Source organism: Ceratotherium simum, chromosome X (genome assembly GCF_057802395.1).
Source record: "Ceratotherium simum simum isolate JZ-2026a chromosome X, ASM5780239v1, whole genome shotgun sequence".
NCBI classification, from domain to species: domain Eukaryota; kingdom Metazoa; phylum Chordata; class Mammalia; order Perissodactyla; family Rhinocerotidae; genus Ceratotherium; species Ceratotherium simum.
The window spans coordinates 9,246,450-9,269,068 of record NC_141940.1 but is presented as its reverse complement, the minus strand read 5'-3'; the positions used below and the strand labels follow the sequence as shown (position 1 = coordinate 9,269,068).

General features: G+C 40.4%; 1 long non-coding RNA gene across 1 annotated transcript; it reads right to left on the bottom strand.

Moving 5' to 3' along the window:
- Positions 1-724: 724 nt before the first annotated feature.
- Positions 725-16,660, bottom strand: LOC147911737 (uncharacterized). The gene is made up of 3 exons (XR_015550700.1): positions 16,423-16,660; positions 3,668-3,913; positions 725-788 (listed from the first exon to the last, which is right to left on the bottom strand). It is a non-coding gene; the product is annotated as an uncharacterized LOC147911737 (long non-coding RNA).
- Positions 16,661-22,619: the final 5,959 nt, after the last annotated feature.

The following is a 22,619-nucleotide window of genomic DNA, read 5'->3' as shown; positions in this document are numbered from 1 at the left end:
GTAGATGAAAACCCTGAATGTAGGAAAGTAAAGAGATTTGCTAAAATTTCAACGTGTGGTAAATTCAGGGAAAAAGACTTTAATCCAAGCGGGACAGGAGCAAGGGTTAGTATGAGCAGCAATGTAATGGATGTGAGTGAGTTGTGAAAGTTCAGTGTAAAAGCCATGTTAAAACAGCCAGGCAGGGCCAGAAGAATCCCACACTTCAGGGAGGCTAGGACCTGTATATATCAAGGCAGAGAGAAATTTGAAGATTGCCTGAGACCACCCTACCCTTCTTTGGGCTAACCATTTGTGTAGGATATTCGTATAGGCACTAACAAATATATTTTCTTCCTCTTCATTTCTTGTAGTAGTACTTATTTGACATTTAGCATGCAAAGAAAAAAGAAAGGTGTTAAATCCCATTTCAGAATTATTTTTCCCAGAATTATTTTTCTCTAGATCTTCTCTCTCCTTTTAGATTGTAAACTGATTGAGGATATGGATATAGTCTTAAAATTATTATCTTCCACAATATTTAACCTACTTGTCATTTACTCATTAAACATATACTTACTGTGCTTGCACATTCATAAACAGTCAGTTTACATGCTTATTGCTTAATTCTCTAAGCATTTGTAAACCTCATCTGTCTATATCATTCAGTAGACTTGGCATTATTTGTTAATTAATTCATTCAATTTATTTATTTATATTGGTGGAGGGGATTTAATACCTTTTCCTTCTCTTTGCAAGTTTGCTCCTCACCTGATGGTCGTTAAAATGGTTTCCTATAGGAACTGCTTCTGAAAATGAAAAATGATTCTATAGATGATGGATGGAAGCCACAATATGGAACTAAAATGATAATATGGATATGCAAACTAAAATATCTCATAGCCTGCAGTAGATTTTGACTGCTTATTTATGAAACCCTGAAACATGAGGTCTATAATGAAATTGCTGCTAGACCCTTAGCAGTAACATCTATCATGGAGGGTGATGGTATGAGACTAAATGATAAATTGTTAAGGTCAAGCTACAATCAATATGCAAACATTTGACAGATAAATGTGTGACTTATGCACACCAACAGCAATAGATTAAAATATTATGGATTCGATTTTTTTCTCCCAATGGACATCATCTTTGAGATAAATTTCATAAGTAACTTGATAATAAGGTCATACCTGATTTTATTTATTTAGCCTTAAAGGTAGCACAAGCAAATTACTTTTTTGCAAAAGGAAAAACTGTTGATTTTTTTGTCTCAGTCATTATGCATACCTCAATTTATGTGGGGAAGTCTGATAACTCAGAATTATACACACTTATACAACATCATATACAACAACTAACTCCAAGCACCAAAGAAAGGAAGAAAAGGAAGAGCCTCTGTCAATCCAAGATCAGAGACAGTGGTAATGTCAGATGGCACTACTCATGCTCCTCTTTTTCCTAAAAATTCCCCCTTCCAAGACTCCTGTATAAATACCTCTATTGAGCAATAATTGAATTAAAATAATCTGTACATATTTAAAGTATAAATTGGCACACACACACACACATATATATATATACCTGTGTATACATCAACACAATCAAGATAGTGAATATATCCATCAACCACAGAAATTTCCTTGTGCATCCCTCTGCCCCTCTCATCCCCCTAAAGAGTCAGGATCAGTGCTTTGTAATGTCAAAACCATTCCAGGGAGCAGTAACTTGACGACAAAACAAAGCTGAAGGGTGTGGCTCCTCATTGCCTAGGAGATGGCGTATGTAGGGAGGTCAGGATCCATGGGGCAGAGCAGTGGGAGGCTTCAGCATGGAGAAAATTACCAGCAAACCACAGAAGTTTAGGACAGATATAGACCAATCAGCCACAAGTACAGAATAGCCAATCACAAACATGGAACAATCAACCCCAAGCACAGAACCACTAAGCAAAATTACAGAACACCAACCACAAGTGGGGAACAACCAACCACAGTGCAGAGCAATGAACCACAATAATGGAACCACCAGCCACAAGTGCAGAACAACCAACCACAAGCAGGGAATGACCAACCATTCCCTGAACAAGCCCCTAGCACAGAACAACCAGCTACAAGTGGGGAACAACCAACCACAAGCACGGAACAAACAACAACAAGTACAGAACAATAAACCAAAAGTGTGGAACAACCAACCACAAGTGGGGAATGAACAACGACAAGAGCAGAACAACAAGACACAAGCTCAGAACAACCAACCACAAGCACAGAAAAACAAGCCTCTAGCACAGAACAACAAACCACAAGCCGGCAACAACTAACCACAAGCATGAAACAAGCAACCTGAAGTGGAGAACAACCAATCACAAGTGGGGAACAACCAGTCACAAGCACAGAACAACCAATTCCAAGCACAGAGCAACCAAAACAAGTGCAGAACAACCAACCACAAGCATGGAACAACCAACCACAAGTGCAGAAAAACTACTACAAGCAAGGAACCACCAACTATAAGCATGGAACAACCAACCATAAGTGTGGAACAACCAACTACAAGCAGGGAATGAGTAACCACAAGAGCAAAATAACCAGCCACAAGTGCAGAACAACACACCGCAAGCAGGAAACAACCAACTACAGGATGGAATAACCAGCCCCAAGCACAGAGCAACCAATCACAAGTGGGGAAAAACCAACCACAGATGCAGAACAACCAACTACAAGCAGAAAACCAAGTATAAGCATGGAACAACCAACCATAAGTGCATAACAACCAACCACAAGCATGGAACAACCAACCACAAGCGCAGAACAACTAACCACAAGCACGGAACAACCAACCACAAGTGGGGAACAACCAACCACAGGTGGGGACCAGCTGACCACAAGCAGGGATCAACTAGCTCCTCACACAGAACAATCAACTACAATTGGAGTATAACCAACCACAAGCATGGAACAACCAACCACAAGTGCAGAACAACCAACCACAAGCATGGAACAACCAACAAAAAACAGAGAATGATCAAACACAAACATGGAACAACCAAACGCAACTGGGGATCAACCAACTACAAGCAGAAAACAACCAAGCACAAGCACAAAACAACCAACCTTTAGTTCGGAACAATCAGCCACAAGTGGGTAACAACCAATCACAAGCACAGAACAACCAGCCACAAGTGTGAGACAACCAACCATAAGTGCAGAAAAACCAACCACAGTCAGGAAACAACCAACCACTAACATGGAACAACCACAAGTGGGGAACAACCAACCACAAGCATGGAAAAACCAACCCCAAACATGGAACAATCAACCACAAGCATGGAACAACCAACCCCAAGCATGGAACAATCAACCACAAACATGGAACAACCAACCACAAGTAGGGAACAGCCGACCACAAGTGGAGAGCAACCATCCACAAGTGCAGAACCACTATCCACAAGCACTCAAGAAATGAAGGAGAGGATGATTGCCTGTCAATACAAGTGCAGAGCCAATGCCAAGGTTAGATGATCCTACCCATATTCCTCTTCTTCCTCATCAAATCCCCACGCAAGTCCCCTATCCTGTCCTTGCCTGGCACAAACCCCCTCCTCAAAAACCTGAACTCCTTCTTATGACATCCCCTTCCCATCCAGTCTCCATCCTCTTCCCCCAAACTAATGCCCTTCTGTGCTCACCCTGTTGCCCTTCCAGGTGCAGCAGACAGCCAAGCAAGTGGAGGTGCCCCTGCAAGCATGTGCAGCCAAAAGATCTTCTGAAGCATCCATCGTGAATTCAAGAATGTGCGAGAAAAGTGAATCAAAATACCAGATGGAAACAGCTGGAGCAGAACCAAGAGACCCCGGAGAACTCCACTGATCCAAGTAATGCACTGTGTGTAGAGAGTCCTGGAGACCTACTATCTGCTGCGTCTCCAGAGGAGCCTGTGGAGAAATGGCCAACCACGTAGAGAACAAATGTTACACCAATAGGGATTTGTCAAAGGCAGGCAAATCGCAGATTGCAATTATTAAAATAAAATCAACAAGATATGAAAAGATGTGTGTGTCGCTGTGAGTTCTCTGATGGCAGGGAGGGCGGGGATGGAGAGGCAGGTGTGTCAGAGGGGTGGGAGATAGAGTCCTGCAGGGTCAGGGGCCAGACCAGCAGATCCTTAGTTAGCCAGACACTGGGGAACAAGGACTGGGTCAAGACTGAAAACTGAAGACAAATTTCCTGAACTCTTTATTCCACTGGCATGAGGAAAAGGATTTGGTGTTTGCATGAATGTGAGTGTATGTGTCTGGGGGGAGGTGCAGATGGGGAATGGGATGGAGGTTTGGGAAGGCATCAGAGTTTAGATTGCCAGAACCCAGATAAAGAAGGGTGTGATGTGTGTGGGGTGGCACTCCCACTCACAAAAGTCCCATTGCCTCCAGGCCACGTACCTCATAGTGGTGTTTTTTGCTCCGCATCCTATGCTGTAAGCAAGGACCAAAAAACTCATCCTACTAAAAGTTACCAACAGCAGACAGCACAGCATCCTCATTGACTAAAGTTTGGAGGCCATAAGCCCAACAGTGATTAGGCCACTTTCTTGCTAAGAAACTTAGATGATCAGTAGCCTACCAAGGACAGGGCAGTGGGAGTGGTTTGTCCCTGGAGCAGAGGAACAGTCTGCAAAGAATTTTAATACAAGAATAAAACTAAGTAAAGGCTGGTCCTACTTTTATCATCACCTCCATACTAAAACATTTATAAATAATGTCATTTATTAAATACTCTACCTTTCCAAATTCTTTATTTTGAGGGGATAGTGGTGAAGGGCTTTTGACATCAAGCATAGAGGGTTGAGTTAATCATATTCCTTGAGTTGATTGTTCAGGACACTTTCCAGTTTATTTATCATCTATTCGCCTTTATTTTTACTCCCCAGTCCCATTCTCCTCCTAGGCAACCATTCTAATATATTTAATGCATATCCTTTCCTTTGCATGGGAAACTAATACAGATGCCACAAACCCAGCATGGATTAGACCACTTTCTTGCTAAGAAACTTGGGGTGGAGCAGTGGCCTCCCAAGGGCAAGGAGTTGGAGTAGTCCACCCCTCCCATGCAGGCAATGAAAGGGAGCATTGTCTGTAGAGAATTTTAAAGCAAGAATAAAACTGAATAAATGCCAGACTTTTTTTTTTTTTAGTAAGGAAGATTGGCCTTGAGCTAACATCTGTGCCAATCTTCCTCTATGCCCCTGCAGCATGGCTGACAAGTGGTGTAGGTCCGCACCTGGGTTCCAAACCTGCAAATCTGGGCTGCCAAAGCAGAGTGTGCCAAACTTAACCACTAGGCCACCGGGCCAGCCCCTAGTCTTTTGTTTTATCATCAAGATACTCCAGCATTTCTAAATAATGCCAGTGAGAAAATAATTTCCTCCTCCAAAAATTTTTTTCCAAAGTTCTTTTGTATTTCTCATAGAAAATATTTTTTAAAAACAGCTTTATTAAGAGATCATATATCTTAATTAGTGGCATATAATAAACTTCATGAAGTGTACAATTTGATTAGTTTTGACCTATGTATTCACCTGTGAAACCACTACCAAAATCCAGAGAGTGACCATAACTGGGCCCTCCAGAGAAGGACACAAATGTGTTTTGTAAGCCTAGGTGCCAATGGGAAAGGAGCAAAGAGTTTCAGGGAAACTCCAGTATATTCTAGAGTCAGATCTAAGCTCCAGGAATGCCTAAAGATGTATTGCCACTCTGATTTCCTGAATTTCTGTCCACACATTGCATGCATGGTGCTATACACATTGAATACTTGTTCACAATAATTGGTCCAGTTCTCAAGAGCATTTAATATAGCTTAAATATGTAAGCTAGCTCAATTTTTTAAACAACATGTAAATATTTGAGCCTTGTATTTCTTGCATCCCTTTTGTGATTACTAGATTTTTTTCTATTTTAGTTGGGTTTTGTTTTGAAATTTTGCTTTTGTATGAACACCCAGCAGAAAAGTACTTAACTTTTTGCCAGCTATCTATTAACAGAAAACTTTGATTTGTAGTTTCAAAGATTAACCCTCAATGTTCTTTCATAACTGCCTTGACGTTTTGGGCTGTTCTGTTCTTTTAATTTTCTTTTGCTTTTTTGTGTTTTTTGTTTGTTTTTACTTTTGCTTTTAAGACCACTAAATTTGATTTTGTTTTGCTCGGGAAAAATAAAACCTCAGAAGTTTCCTCATGCTTCTTGGTAATCCTTCTCTCCCACCTCTCTCTGCAACTCCATCTATAAGCCGCCACTGATCTGCTTTCTGTCCTCATATAATAGTTTTTATTTTATATAATTTTATATAAACGGAATCATACAGTATTCACTATTTTTGTCTGACTTCTTTCACTCAACTTAATTATTTTGAGATTCATCCATGTTGTGTTTATCACAGTTCATTCCTTTTAAGTGCTGAGAAGAATTCCACTATAGGGGTTTATGATGAATTGTTAATGGATATTTGGGTTGATTCCACTTTTTGCCCAAAAAAATTAAAAAGATAAAAATATTAATATTTGGCCATCATAAATAATGACTGCTAGTGGGCATGAGGTTTCTTTTTGTAGTGATGAAAATGTTCTGAAATTAAATAGTGGTGATGGTAGCACAACTATGGGAACATATAAAAACCTACTGAATTGTATATTGTAAAAGGATGAATTTTATGATGTGTGAATTATATGTCAATCAAAAAATGTATACTCTTTAAATATTTCATTTCTAGATGATTTTTTAAAGATATAATTATGCATGTGTGCAAAATTATGTGCATGGATGGTCAATACAGTATTTCTTTAATATTGAAAAATTTGCAGCAAAGAATTGAGACCAGTTAAATCCTGCCATATTTACAATTTGACTGTATATAGAACTAAAAAAGACAATGTAGACACCAAATTTAGTTGCCATTTATTGATCATTTGTTATGTAGCAAGCATTGTGCTATGTGATTTACATATATTATTTCAGTTAAAAATTTAATGAGCCTTGTGAGTAAGGTTATCATCTTCATTTTATAAACCAAGAACCAGAGGATTAAAGGTATTCACTGGATTAAATATATTCACTTGCTCAAACTCATGCAGATAGTTAAGCGACATAAGAAAGTCTTGAGTAAAAGATCATTTACTTTAAATCCTACACTATTAAAAAAAACAGGGGGCCGGTGCTGTGGCCGAGTGGTTAAAGTTGTGCATGCTTCGCTTCAGGGCCTGGTTTCGCGGGTTTGGATTCCAGGTACGAACCTACTCCACTCATCAGTCATGCTGTGGCAGTGTCCCATATACAAAGTAGAGGAAGATTGGCATATATGTTAGCTCAGGCCCAATCTTCCTCAAGCAACAAAATTTTAAAAATAAATAAATAACTATTTAAAAAAAAAAACCAGGGGCCAGCCCCATGGCTTAGCGGTTAAGTGTGCACTCTCCGCTACTGGCGGCCCGGGTTCGGATCCCGGGCGAGCACCAACACACTGCTTGTCCGGCCATGCTGAGGCAGCATCACATATACAGCAACTAGAAGGATGTGCAACTATGACATACAACTATCTACTGGGGCTTTGGGGAGAAAAAGGGAAAAAAGTAAAAAAGGAGGAGGATTGGCAACAGATGTTAGCTCAGGGCCGGTCTTCCTCAGCAAAAAGAGGAGGATTGGCATGGATGTTAGCTCAGGGCTGATCTTCCTCACAAAAAAAAAAAAATTCTTAAAAAAAGAAAGCAACAGCAACTTCATTGAGGTATAATTGACATATGATATGCACTTTTGAAAAACTGTACAACTTGGTAAGTTTTGACATATGTTTAAAACTATATAGTCATCACCACAATCAAGAGAGTGAATATATCCATCACCCCCCAAATTTTTCTTATATCTTTTTGTAATCTCTCCTTCCTGCACCTCCTCCAATTCTCATTCCCAAGCAGCCATGAATCTGTTTTCTGTCACTATGTATTTGTTTGAATTTTCTGGAATTTTATATAATGATGAGATCATAGAGTACATGCACTGCTTTGGCTGGCTTCTGTACTCAGAGTAATTATTTTGAGATTCATCCGTATTGCAGTGAATATCAATAGTTTATTCTTTAATAGTATTCTATTGTATGGATATAGCACTATTCACTCAACTGCTATACATTTGAACTGTTTCCAGTTTGGGGCTATTATAATTAAAACTGCTAAGAACATTCCTGTGCAAGTATTTATGTGGGCATACGCATGCATTTCACTTGGGTGAATACAAATGAGTGAAATGGCTGGACTGTATGGTGGATGTATATTTATATATTTAAAGAACTGCAAAGCTGTTTTTCAAAGATGTACCATTTTGCATTTCCACCAGCAGTGTGTGAGTTTCATTTTTTCCTCATCCTTACCAGCACCTGGTATGGTTACTCTTTCTAATATTAACCATTTCAATAGGTATTTAGTGGTTTCTCATTGTGCTTTTATTTTCCATTTCCCTAGTGATTAATGATATTGAGATTTATTTACATCCAAAAATCTCTAGTAACATGTTTGTTAAAATCTTTTACCAATTTTCATTGTTTTTAAAACTTTCTTTTTATTGAGTTTTGAAAATTTTTTGTATATACTGTGATACAAGTTTATCAGAAATATAATTTGCAAATATTTTCTCCCAGTCTGTGGATTGCTTTTTATTCTCTTGACACTGTCTTTTGAGGGGAATAAGTTTTAAATTTTGATGAAGTCCAATGTACTATTTTGTTCTTTTATGGATCATGATTTTGGTGTCATACCCAAGAAATCTTTACCTAAACCAATGTTTGAAGATTTTACATTTGCCTTTGGTTTTCTGCACTTACAATATGATATGACTGAGTGTGTTTTGTTTTGTTTTGGCTTGGTGTTCTTTGAGCTTCCTGGATCTGTGGTAATACCATTAATTTGGAGACTTGCAGTCGTTATTAACTCAAATATTTCTTCTGCACCATTCTATTTTTCTGTCATTCCAATTATGCATATATTATACCTTTTGGAATTGTCCCATAGTTTTTTGATGTTCTGTTCTCTCTCTTTTTTTTTCTTTTTGTATTTCAGTTTGTAAAGTTTTTGTTGACTTATCTTCAGGCTCACTGATTCTTATCTTAGCTGTGTGGAGGATAATAACGAGACCATCAAAGGCATTCTTCATTTCTGTTACAGTGTTTTTGATTCCTAGTATTTCCCTTTGACTCTTTCTTAGAATTCTTATTTTTCTGCTTACACTACCCATCTTTTCTTGCAAGTTTTCGACTTTTTCCATCAGAGCTTTTAACGTATTATTCATGGTGATTTAAAATTCTTTGTCTGATAATTCCAACACCTGGTTCAGTTTCTTGCTTTGTCTCTTGAGACTGTGTTTTTCTTACCCTTTGGTAGGCCTTGTAATTTTTTGTTGAAAGCCAACATGCTGTATCAGCTAAGTAGAATTGAGTTAAACAGGCCTTTAGTGCCAGGATTTATGACAATCTGGTGAGCAGTTAGGTGTAGCTATAGGTGTTTGAGGTTTCAAGTTCCTGTAGGTTCTTTATTTCCCCCTTCTTGACTTTGTATTTCCCTTAGTACTACTCTTCAAAAGAGTCTGCATGGTGCAGCTCTTTCAGCTGTAATCCACTGATATTATACTGGAGCCTTGTTGGTGTGCTGGCTGTGTTGGGGAGTGGAAGCATTCTATAATATTATTAGTAAACCTCAGTCTTCAATGATCCTGTGTTTCTTGGCTTTGATCTTCTCAAGTGTTCTTCCAGTGGTATAAGGATATCCTCCCCAACCCCTGAAGTGAGGTAGGAATGCTAGAGGGTGTTGTTATGGAGAAAAATCTGGGTATATTTCATGGTCATTACTCTTCCCCTTTCCCAGCCAGAGCCAGGAGAGTACCTTTCTTGGATTTTCACAATGATAACCTGGTAGGATTCCTGCCAGTAAATCCCACAAGTGTGCCCCTTTCCATCTGCCAAAAGTGTGGGCCCCAGGAATTTCTCACTCTAATGCTTGTTCACACTTAGCCTGCAGAAATTCATCAAAATTACCATTTTAGTGTTCCTACCAGTGCACGGTCACAGTAGCTTCCAGTCTAGGTAAGCAGACATTGGCTGTGACTCTCTGGATTTCCCTGTCTTTCCAGATTTCTGAATGTCTGTCACCTCAACTCTCTGATGGGTCCAAGAAAAGTCGTTGAATTTCAATTTGTCCAACTTTTTTCTTGTTGTAATTATAGAAATCATGGCTTCTGTCTTAGTCTATTCGGGCTGCTATAACAAAAATACCATAGACTGGGTGGCTTATAAACAACAGAAATTTATTTCTTATAGTTCTGGAAGCTAGAAGTCCAAGGTCAGGTACCAGTATGGTCAGGTTCTAGTGAAGGCCCTCTTCCAGTTTGCAGACTGCTGACTTACTGCATCTTCACATGGTGGAGAGCAGAGAGGGGAAGCAAGCTCTCCTGTAACTTTTTTAAGGGCACTAATCCCATTCATGAAGGCTCTACCTTCATCTAACACTAATTACCTCCCAAAAGCCTCACCTCCTAATCTCATCACAACAGGGGGTAGGGTTTCAATGTGTGAATTTGGGGGAGATACAAACACTCGGTTTGTAACATTTTGCCCCGACCCCCCAAATTCATGTCCACTGGCATGCAAAATACATTAATTCCATCCCCCAAATCCCAAAAGTCTTAACTCTTTCCAATATCAACTCTAAAGTCTAAAGTTCAAAGTCTCATCTAAAATGTCATCTAAATCAGATATGGGCAAGATTCAAGGTAAGATTCATCATGAGACAAAATTCTTCTCCACCTGTGAATATGTGAAACCAAACAAGTTATACACTTCCAAAATACAATGGTGGGACTGGCAAAAGGTAGTTCCATTCCAAAAGGGAGAAATAGGAAAGTAGAAAGGAGTGATGGGTCCCAAGTGAGTCCACATTCTAGCAAGGCAAACTCCATGAGATCTTAAGCCTTGAGAAGAATTCTCTTTGGCTCCATGCTCTGTCCTTCAGGCCCACCAGGGCAGCAATCCCACCTTCCAGACACACTGGGGCAGTGGTCTTGCCTTCCAGACCCAATGGAACAGCAATCCAGCCTTCCAGACCCACTGAGGTGGAGGTCTCGCCTTCTGAACCCACTGGCTCTGCCTTGTGGCCCCAGCTCACAGCTCTGGACAGTGCCTCCCATAGCTCTGGGAGGCTGTCTGGCCTATTGAAAGCAAAGCAATGGCCTCCCTTTTGAAATTTAGGAGGCAGCCCTAATAATTTCTGAATCACCTTCAGGATCATTCTTCTCCTTTTTCGAAAAATAGTGCATGTTCTCAGCCATATAGCTCTATGGTCCCATCCTGTAAAATCCAAGTTCAACAGTCTTTCTTCATTCCTTCTCATCTTCTTCCCTTTTGGTTCAAAATGGCAGTTTTCCTCTGGGGTAGCTGATAAAGTATGCCATTCATGCAAATACTAATTTCCCTATTAAATGGTCACTTGGCCACACCCTTAGTGTTTTTTGCAATATGGATAGGCTGAGAATTTTCCAAATCTTTAAATTTTGCTTCCTTTTTGCTTAACAATTCCATCTTTAAATTATTTCTCTCTTCTTGAATTTTGCTATAAGCAATCAGGAGGAGCCAAAGCAAATGAGTATATTTCAATAACAATAATCTTCCCTTGGTATTTTCAAGACAAAGCTTTGCAAGTTTGCTTTCACCTATTTAATGTTTTATTTTTTATTGGCAATTAATACAAACTTTATTTTTATGCGAGCAAATGTTATATATTTTGGCTTGCAAACTCTTAAAAATAATAGGAAGCAATTGTAAAAACTATCTATTATAGTTGAGATAATTTATCAAACAACATTATGTTAACAGAAGCATGTATATTTGCTGTAGGGGTAATCTGTACATGGTTTAGTTTGTATGCAATATTCAGCATAGTTTAGGGGAGAATCAACTAATTATAGTTTGCAATGGATTAAAGTCACAAATATTAATATTTCCTCTTTTATTATTGAAATATAATCATTTGCTTTCATTAGCATGATTTCTATTTTCTCCTTCACTGACAGTTGTGCAAATTAAAACATTAATTAAAAGGGAGGTAATAGCATTTTTGAATTTATTAGAGTTTTAAGGGCGTTAGTTGTCTCACTGAAAATCAAACATACTCCTGAAATTCTAGAACAATTTGTTCTGATTTCATGGTTGCATTTACAGAATTCAATGCATTAGAAAGTTTGGCAATTTCCATAATATTTGGATTTGGCTTAATAATACGTTTTTTTAATATACTTTTTTACCATGTGTAACCATAAATATCCTTTCAATGCAAATCCATGAGAAAGTACTCCTGGGGAGAATCCTTTTTAGGAAATAGTGTTCTGTTAATTATACTTCAGGCTTTCTTCTAAATCTGAGAAGACAAACAATGTTCTAATACATTGTTCCCAAACATATGTTTAAATAATTAATTTACTTTTTAAAAATTTATAGTATTGTCTTGACAAGCCAATAACTACACTCTGGCAAATAACTGTATTATAAATTCAGAAGTTGACGTCTGCAGAGGTCAGTTGTTAGTGATGGAATATGTTCTTTCTCTTATGAATACTGAAGCTGGACTTTAAGTGCACCCGTACATGAGAACTTTGAGTGAAGCATGGTGATTAAATGAATTTGCATACCTTTTGTGAACACCATTTAGCTAGGTTGACTTCAGACAGTTATAGTCACCTCTTCTCAGATGACAGAGGCATGGTTTTGGAGAAGTAGGAGTCTAATTGAAATCATTGCAGTCATTTGGCATACAAATAAGTACAATTTAATATGTGCCATACAAATTATTTTGTTATATGAAGTTAATATTTTGAGTAACAAATTTTGAAATTTTGTTGATTTATGCTCCTATCTTTATCATGTACTTCCTTTTGCTTATCTGGGTTTAATTTGTTCTTATTTTTGTAGTTTCTTAAAGTGGAAATTTTGATCAAGTTTTTAGACATTTTTTATGTAGGACTTTAATGCTCTAAACTTGTATTTAATCATTGCCTTGGCCGCATCTCACAAATATTGATATGTTGTGTTTTCATTTTCATTCATTTAAAAATGCTTTATAATTTTCCCTTTGATTTCTTCTTTGACCCATGGGTTATTTTCTCCAGGTATTTTTTGATTTCTTCTTTGATTTCTTCGTTAACCCAGTCGTTGTTCAGTAGCATTTTGTTTAATCTCCATGTATTTGTAGCTTTTCTGATTTTCTTCCTATAGTTGATTTCTAGTTTCATACCGTTGTGGTCAGAAAAGATGCTTGGTATTATTTCAATCTTCTTAAATTTATGGAGACTTGTTTTGTGGCCTAATACGTGATCAATCTTGGAGAATGTTCCATGTGCATTTGAAAAGTACGTGTATTCTTCGGTTTTTGGATGGAATGCTCTGTATATATCTACTAGGTCCATCTGTTCTAAGGTGTCGTTTAAGGCCAATGTTTCCTTATTGATCTTCTGTTTGGATGATCTATCTGTTGGTGTAAGTGGAGTGTTAAAGTCCCCTACTATTATTGTGTTACTGTCTATTTCTGTTTTTATGTCTGTTAATAATTGCTTTATATATTTAGGTGCACCTACATTGGGTGCGTAGATATTTACAAGTGTTATATCCTCTTGTTGGATTGTTCCCTTGATCATTATGTAATGCCCTTCTTTGTCTCTTTTTACAGTTTTTGTTTTAAAGTCTATTTTGTCTGATATGAGTACTGCTACCCCAGCTTTCTTTTCATTGCCATTTGCGTGGAGTATCTTTTTCCATCCCTTCACTTTCAGTTTGTGAGTGTCTTTAGGTCTGAAGTGTGTCTCTTGTATGCAGCATATATATGGGTCTTGTTGGTTTATCCAGTCAACCACCCTATGCCTTTTAATTGGGGCATTTAGTCCATTGACGTTTAAAGTAGCTATTGATAAGTATGTACTTACTGCCATTTTTAACTTTTTTATTTTTTTTTCCTCAGTGTTTAAGTAGTCCTTCTCTGTTCCTTACTTCTTCTATACAGAATTGATGGTCACTTTAGTTTGACCTCTGTCTGAAAGCTGTACTCTTTAACTACCCTCCTCCCTCCTTTTATGTTTTTGATATCATATCTAACCTCTTTTTTGTGCATTTGTATCCATTACGTTCTAATCGTGGAAATAGATAATTTTTCCTATTTGTGGTCTTCTCTTTTCCCCTTAAATCAGTCCCTTTAACATTTCTTGTAACACTGGTTTCTTGGTGACAAACTCCTTTAATTTTTGCTTATCTGGGAAAATTTTGATCTCTCCTTCCATTTTGAACGATAACCTTGCTGGGTAGAGTATTCTTGGCTGTAAGTTTTTTCCTTTTAGCACTTTAAATATATCGTGCCATTCTCTTCCTAGCCTGAAACGTTCCTGCTGAGAAGTCAGCTGATAGCCTTATGGGGTTTCCTTTGTATGTAACTTGACATTCTCTTGCAGCTTTTAGGATTCTCTCTTTATCTTTAATTCTGGACATTTTGATTATGATGTGTCTTGGTGTGGGCCTCTTTGGGTTTATCTTGTTTGGGGCTCTCTGTGCCTCCTGTACCTGGATGTCTGTTTCCTTCCTTAGGTTAGGAAAGTTTTCATCTATTATTTCTTGAAATAGATTCTCTGCCCCCTTGTCTCGCTCTTCTCCTTCCGGGACACCTATAACATGGATGTTAGTGCGCTTGATGTTGTCCCAGAGGTCCCTTAGACTGTCCTCACTCTTTTTAATTCTTTTCTCTTTTACCTGTTCACCTTGGGTAATTTCTTCTAGTCTTTCTTCCAGCTCACTGATCCGTTCTTCTGTATCCTCTACTCTGCTTTTGAGTCCCTCTAATGAGTTTTTCATTTCCAGTATTGTATTCTTCATTTCTGATTGGTTCTTTTTATATCTTCCATTTCTTTGTTGACATTCTCACTGAGTTCATCTATTCTTCTCCCCAGATCAGTGAGCATCCTTAACACTCTTAGTTTGAACTCTCTGTCAGGTAGGTTGCTCATTTCTGTTTCACTTAGTTCCTTTTCTGGGGTTTTGTCCTGTTCCCTTACTTGGAATGTATTCTTTTGCCTCCTCATTTTGCCTCTTTCCCTGTGCTTGTGTCTCACGTATTAGGTAGGTCAGCCACGTCTCCTGCTCTTGGATAGGTGACCTTATGTAAGTGATGGCTTAGGAGGCTTCCAGTGTGCTTCCCTCAGTTCTCAATGTTCCAGGGGTGGCCCTATGTGGGCTACGTGTGTCCTTCTATTGTGGCCTGTTAGCTCTCCCTATAGGCGCCCAGGAGGCTGAGTTATGCTCCTGGCCAGCTGTTGTAATGCTCAGCTGCTTGTAGTTGTTGTGGGCCCTTCAGTCTCTTTATCAGGTGTGGGGAGCCCCAGCACAGTTGGCTGTAAGTTCTAATACCACATTTGTGTTGCAGTATTTCTTTTAAGTGAGTAGGCCCCCAGTGTGGCAGGTTGTTAGGCTCAGGGCCTTAGAATTGCTGTAAACCTCTAGCCTATTAGGTCTCTTGTCAGCTCTCTGAGGATTGCAGCTGGGTGGGGCTGGCCTCAGGCACAGGAGCACCCAATTGTTTCAGGCTTTGGAAGGTGGGGCAAACCTCCTATGTGGGTCTTTGAGAAGAACAAGTCTTCTGCAGCTGACAAGCCCTGCCGCCCAGAGGTCCACACACACAGTCAACACAGTCCTGCCCCGTGTGAGTGCCCCGACCTCCCCAAGCGGACCCAGTCTCTCCACGGCGGGAGCCCCACACACTCCGCCACCACCCCACACTCTCCACCCGCTCCTTGTGCACACCCTGCCCCGCTGAAGTCAGCTCAGTTGCCAGGCTGCAGAAAATCCAGTCACCAATCTATGCAGGCCCACACGTTGCCTGAGGGCTTGTTGTTAGGTGGGGCCAGTCTCTAGGGTGGGCTGCCTGCCATGGCTGAGCTGGATTAAATCGGTGCTCTAGCGGGTGGAGCAGACCCTGGGCTAGCAGGTCTCAGGGAAAACTCCTATGGCGTCTGTGTCAGCACGCTCACACCAGGCCACAACAATGGCCGCCGCCAATGTCCCAGTCCCTGGAGAGGTCTCACCCCTCACCGAGATGCACTCAGGGCCTGTTAGGTGAGTCTCTTGTCACCAAAGCAGTGTGCACCTTTCTTTCTGGTGATTTTAGGATGCTTTCTGGAACGGGTGAGTTTGTGTGCGGGCCCTTTAAGAGCCAGTTTTAGTTTCTTTGTGAACCGGGTTTTCTGGGGGTGCTCCCCAATGCTTTAGTAGCAAGCTAGGTCAGATATTATGCCACTGGTGTCGATTGTGCTGGGTCCACAAAATGCCCACAGCGGGGGCGCTCCCCGGCTCAGGGCCCCGCGCCTCCAGGGAGGCTGCGTACCTGGGAGCTGCTCCCGGCGGCCGGCCGTGACGCTGGCGGCTTGTGAAGGCGGCGTTTTTCCTCTCCGGAAGGGAGTCTCTGCCTCTTCCACCCCAGTTAGGATTGTCCGTTGTTGCAGGAGTTCCTCTCATCCAGTTTTCAGTTCTGTCTCAGGGGTAATTTTTCCACGAGTAGTTGTAAATTGGCTGTGTCCGCGGGAGGAGGTGAGTTCAGAGTCTGCCTACGCCGCCATCTTGACTCCGCCTCGACCCATGGGTTATTTTGAAGTGTGTCATTTGGTTTCCATGTATTTGGCTATTTTCCTGATTTTTGTTCATTTTGGAATTTTAATTTCATTCCTTTGTCGTCAGAAATAATATTTTGCACAATTTTAATTCTTTTAAATTCATTGAGTTTTCCTTATGGCCCAGAATATTGTCTATATTGGTAAATGTCCTATGTACACTTAAATAGATATATATTCTGATGTTGTTGGGTGGAGTATTCTATAAATGTCAATTAGGTTGAGTGTTGTTCAAGTCTTCTATACCTTACTGATATTTTTTCTAATTATTGCAAAGATAACTAGGAGAGGAGTGTTGAAGTCGCCAAATATAATTGTGGATTTTTCTATTTCTTCTTTCAGGTCTACTCTGTGAAGTTCTATTGTTAGCTGCATACACACTTAGAATTGTTATATTCTCTTGGAGAACCGACTCCTTTATAAATAGCTAACGCCCTTCTTTATCTCCGGTAATATCCCTCGTTCCGAAGTCTACTTTGTCTGATATTAATATAGCTACTCCACCTATCCTTAGATTTTTGTTTTTATGCTATATATTTTTACGTCCTTTTACTTTTTAATGTAACTGCTTCTTTTTATTTGAGAAGGATTTCTTATATATAGCCTATATTTGTGTCTTGCCTTTTTAAATTCAACTCATTTTTTACTTAGTGTTTTAGAAACTTTGTATTTAATGAAATTATAATTATGGTTGGATTAAAATCTACCATCTTGCCAGCAATTGTCTATTTATTACATCTCCTCTAAGTATATTTTTTCTTCTCTTTATGGTTTCTTTTAGATTATTTTTATTCCATTTAATCTCCATCATTAAGCAGGGGTCAACAAGCTATGCCCCATGGGCCAGCTGCCTGTTTCTACATAAATAAGGTTTTACTGGAACACAGTTAAGCCCATTCCTTTACATATGTAACACTATAAAAGCAGAGTTGAGTAGTTAAACAGAAATCATATGGCCCGGAAGTTTAAAATATTTACTATCTGGTCCTTTAAAGAAAGTTTGCCAACGCCTGCACTACTGAGTTGTTGCCCTAGGGTTCAAAATGTGCACCCATAATTAATCTTACCTTCAAATTATATTCAAATAATATTTGACTTTGGTAAGGAAAGACCTTCACCTATGCGTGGAGGCACTCTGGAGCATGCTGTGACCCAAGGTCTAGTGGTGCAGGACACCAAATATCGGCATGTGGCAGCTCCATGTCTGCAGGGTGGTAATGTCTCATCGGCTCAGGCCACTAGGGTCCATGACATTACTACTGTGTGATCCTTGGCGAGTGCTGCAGGGGGTTGCAATGGCTGCAAATGTCATTAAGGTCCTCAGCAGTACCTCCAGGTCCAATGGCTAGGGACCAGGGCAGTCAGCAGTGGTGGCCAGAGCTGGTGGCATGCACACACTCAGCTGCGGGAGCCAGCCGCATGCGCCTGTGTAGTGGCAGGGACAGGCTGCACACACATATGTAGTGGTGAGGGCTGGGACCAGCAGTGGGGCTAGGTTCAACTGCAGGTGCACTAGAAGCTGCAGGTGCCCTGTCACTGTGCACTAGCTGAACTGGTATCAACCAGGCACACACATGGTGGTGGAGGCCAATAACTGGAGTCAGGCTGGCAGGGTACAGGTGCACAGCTGCAGCTGCTAGCTTCAAGTGAGCCCAATGGTGCAGGCCAGTGACAGGAGACAGGGCAGGATCCGGGCCTACAAGCAGCTATGTGGCCTTGGCTCTCAGCCTGTACTTCTGTGGCTGCAGGGTCTCACCTCAGGCATGTGCATGGCAGTGGAGGCCAGTGACAAGAGTCATGCTGGCAGCATGCAGGTGCATAACTGCAGGGGCTAGCCATGAGAGCATGCACAGTGGTGGGGCTCAGCCATGGGGGTCTAGGCTGGCATTTTGCGCACACACAGATGCAGAGACTGGGGCTGGCTGCCAGTGTACAACCCAGGCTCCAGTGGGAGGGGAGGGGAGAAAGTTGGGAGGGACTCAGCTGACTAGTATCTGCAAATGTGAAAACAGGTAGAGTGAAAACCTCAGTGACAAATCTACAGGGTTTCTGCGGAGGCTCTGCTGGTCATTGGTTTCTTCAGTGGTGAAAGCTGCTGAGATCTTTTCAGAACAATCTGCTGGGGTCTGTGATGAGGTCCTCAGTGATGAAAGCTGAGGGGATCTGCAGTGTCCACAAAGACTGTTGAGGTTCTTAGCATCACAGGCTGCTGGGGTCCTCTGCAGAGCAGAGCAGGGCACTGGGAACCAGCTCCTGCAGTGTGGCTGATATTGGTTACCCCTGCCCTTCTTCCTTGTTTCTAGCTGTCTCTAAACGTCTCAGCTTTGCTGGTCTCTGGGTGAGGTGAAACTGCAGTGAGTCCTTTGAGCAGTGCCATGAAAGGCTGAGGAAGCTGGTCACTCACCCCACCATCCTTTTCCCAGCAAGGGGAACTCTGTTGATCCCAGGAGTTCCCTTTTCTTGCTGAGCAGTGCTGCCTTGGGAGATAGGAAGACGCAGGAAAAATGAAGCTATTCTTCCTATCCTTTATTGTGTAGTTATTCTCAGGTTTTTTGTTCCACCGTGTTGCTGAAGCTTCTTAAGTTAACTCCTGATCTCCCCCAGATGCATTTTCGTTCATGGATAGCTATCTAATTGTTGACTTTTGTGGGTGGATGGAGGCTGGAGTCTCCTACTCCACCATCTCGGTGATATCACTCCCTAGTTCCCAGAGATCTTGATCACCTTTCTTTTCTAGAAGATACCACAGTGGACCATTACATTGATGACATTGTGCTGATCGCACCTAGTGAGCAAAAAGTAGCAACTACTCTAGAATTATTGTTAAGACATTTGCTTGCCAGAGAGTGGAAAATAAATCTGACTGAAATTCAGGGGCCTTCTACCTCAGTGAAATATCCAGGGGTCCAGTGGTGTGTGGCGTGTGGAGAAATCTCTTCCAAGGTGAAGGATAAGTTGTTGCATCTGGCCCCCACTACAAACAACAAAGACGCACAATGTCTAGTGGGCCTCCTTGGGTTTGGAGGCAATATCTTCTTCATCTAGGTGTGTTGCTCCAGCCTATTACACTGTGACCAGAAGAGCTGTTCATGTTGAATGGGGCCCAGAACAAGAGAAGGCTCTGCCATAGGTCCAGGCTGCTATGAAAGCTGCTCTGCCTCTTGGGCCATATCATCCAGCAGATCTAATGGTTCCTGAAGTGTCAGTGCAGATAGGGATGCTGTTTTGAGCCTTTGACAGGCCCCTATAGGTGAATCACAGTGCAGACCTTCAGGATTTGGGGAGCAAGGCCCTACTCTCATCCGTAGGTAACTACTCTCCTTTTGAGAATCAGCTCTTGGTCCACTACTGGGCATGAGTAGAGGCTGAACACTTGACCATGGGACACTAATTTACCATGCTGCCTTAGCTGCACATCATGAACTGTATGCTATCTGACCCACAGAGCTATAAATTTGGGCATACACTGCAGCACTCCATCATCAAATGGAAGTAGAATTTACATGATTGTGCCTGAGCAGGCCGTGAAGGTACAAGTAAGTTATGTAAAGAAGTGAACCAAATGCCCATGGTCCCTACTCTGAGTATACTACCTTCTCTCTCCCAGCCTGCATCTATGATCTCATGAAAGAAAACTAAACAAAGTCAGTTGATACCAGTTCAGAGAGTCAACAACTTGTATCAGAAACATTGCTATCTAAAAGCTTCTGCTCTGAGCCCCAATAGGATTAGGATATTGACAAGACGCTCCCCAATTCCTCCACAACTAAGTCGTGTTCTTCATTTGGTCCAAAGTTACTTTGACTTTAGAGCTTCTTACGGTTAGAAGAACTCCTAAGTACTGCCTTAAATCAGAATGGAATCTCAAAGATACCTATCTCCAGAGGTGAGAAGAAACCCAAGTGTTGCATCTCCTAACAGCAACTTAGTCTGCCTTTATATTCAGTCACATATAATGTCAGCCATAACTATAAGTTACAGAATGTCAGTGTCAGTTCTGAAAGGGTCCTACAACTTACTTCCTGGAAACATCACTTTCTGTAAAAATGGGTTCCTTCTCTGGGTTCCTTCAATATATCCCCTGGTTCTCTAATAGAACTTTCTGGAGTGGAATACTTACTCTGTTTTCATTGCTGATAAAAGTTGTTTTTCCCATTTGTATATTTATTTAGTTGATTAACGATAATTTAGAAGAAGGGAGTAGTGTGATTATGCTCATGCTCGTACTGCTATCTTAACTCAGAAATAACGCTGGCCTTAGTTACTTGAATCAGCATGCCATTTAGCTTCTGTGTGTGTGTGTGTGTGTGTGTGTGTGCGTGTACGTGCTTTGGTGTGTACATGCATTTACATGTCTGTCCATAGGACTAGGTGAATGTTTTTTCCATGCCGCATGCCAGTGTTCGGTCTATGTCCAACTACATAAGTACCGATAGAGTAGACAAGATCTTATCCACTAGTCTCCAGAGGAAAATCAATGAGGGAGGCCACCAGCAAACAGACACTAACTCTTTTCTTCTTATTTGAAAATTACAGTACCTCCAAGGGCAAAAAAGGTATCTTGTTTTTGTTTTGGAATTTTTAACAACACTATTTGTCCTTAAAGTAAGGAAGATTAATGATCTAATAATGTGGCTAATTTTTACATATATAAATTTCCTCTTGTCCCATTTTCCTTTGTTTGCTGTTTTAAAAGTATATTTGTCCCAATTTAAAATTATAAACTCAAATATTAAAAGACAAAAAAATAGAAAGTTAAAATAGACAAACCCAAGTCTTGGCTATTGTGAATAACGCTGCAATGAACACAGGGGTGCATGTGTCTTTATGCATTGGTGTCTTCAAGTTTTTTGGATAAATACCCAGCAGTGGAATAGCTGGATCATATGGTAGTTCTATCCTTGATTTTTTGAGGAATCTCAATACTGTTTTCCACAGTGGCTGCACCAGTTCGCACTCCCACCAGCAGTGTATGAGAGTTCCCTCCTCTCCACATCCTCTCCAACACATGTTGTTTCCTGTCTTGTTAATTATAGCCATTCTGATGGGCGTGTTCATTGCAGCGTTATTCACAATAGCCAAGACTTGGAAGCAACCTAAGTGCCCATCAAGAGACGAATGGATAAAGAAGCTGTGGTATATATACACAACGGAATACTACTCAGCCATAAGAAACGATGAAATCCAGCCATTTGTGACAACATGGATGGACATTGAGGGTATTATGCAAAGTGAAATAAGTCAGAGGGAGAAGGTCAAATACTGTATGATTTCCTTCATTTAGTAGTAGATAATAACAACAATAAACAAACACATAGAGACAGAGATTGGATTGGTGGTTCCCAGAGGGGAAGGGGGGAGGGAGGAGGGCGAAAGGGATAATTAGGCACATGTGTGTGGTGATGGGTTGTAATTAGTATTTTGGTGGTGAACATGATGTAATCTATGCAGAAATAGAAGTATAATGATGTACACCTGAAATTTATACAATGTTATAAACCAATGTTACTGCAATAAACAAAAAATTAAAAATAAATAAATGAATAAATTAAAAAAAATAGACAAAGCCATAGCCCCACTACGTAAAGACAACCCAATTAATTTGATATATACATTTTTCTTTATGTTGAAATATATTTGTGATCAACCTTACATAAAATTTGGTGTCTTGCCACCATTTTCAGGTACTTCTATTATTCAATCATACTTCCTGCCAATTTTGGAATGTAATTTTGAAGGAGGAACTATACATGTATACTTTACCTTAAATTTTTAAAAAATATAGGAAATAATTTTTTCCATATTTTTGGGTCTTTATATTTCAAGCAGTAGAAACTATGCAAATTCCCTTCAGCCAGGGAGGATGATTATTCCAAGTGTGAGTGTTTAATTGGACTCTCCAGCCCCAGTGCTG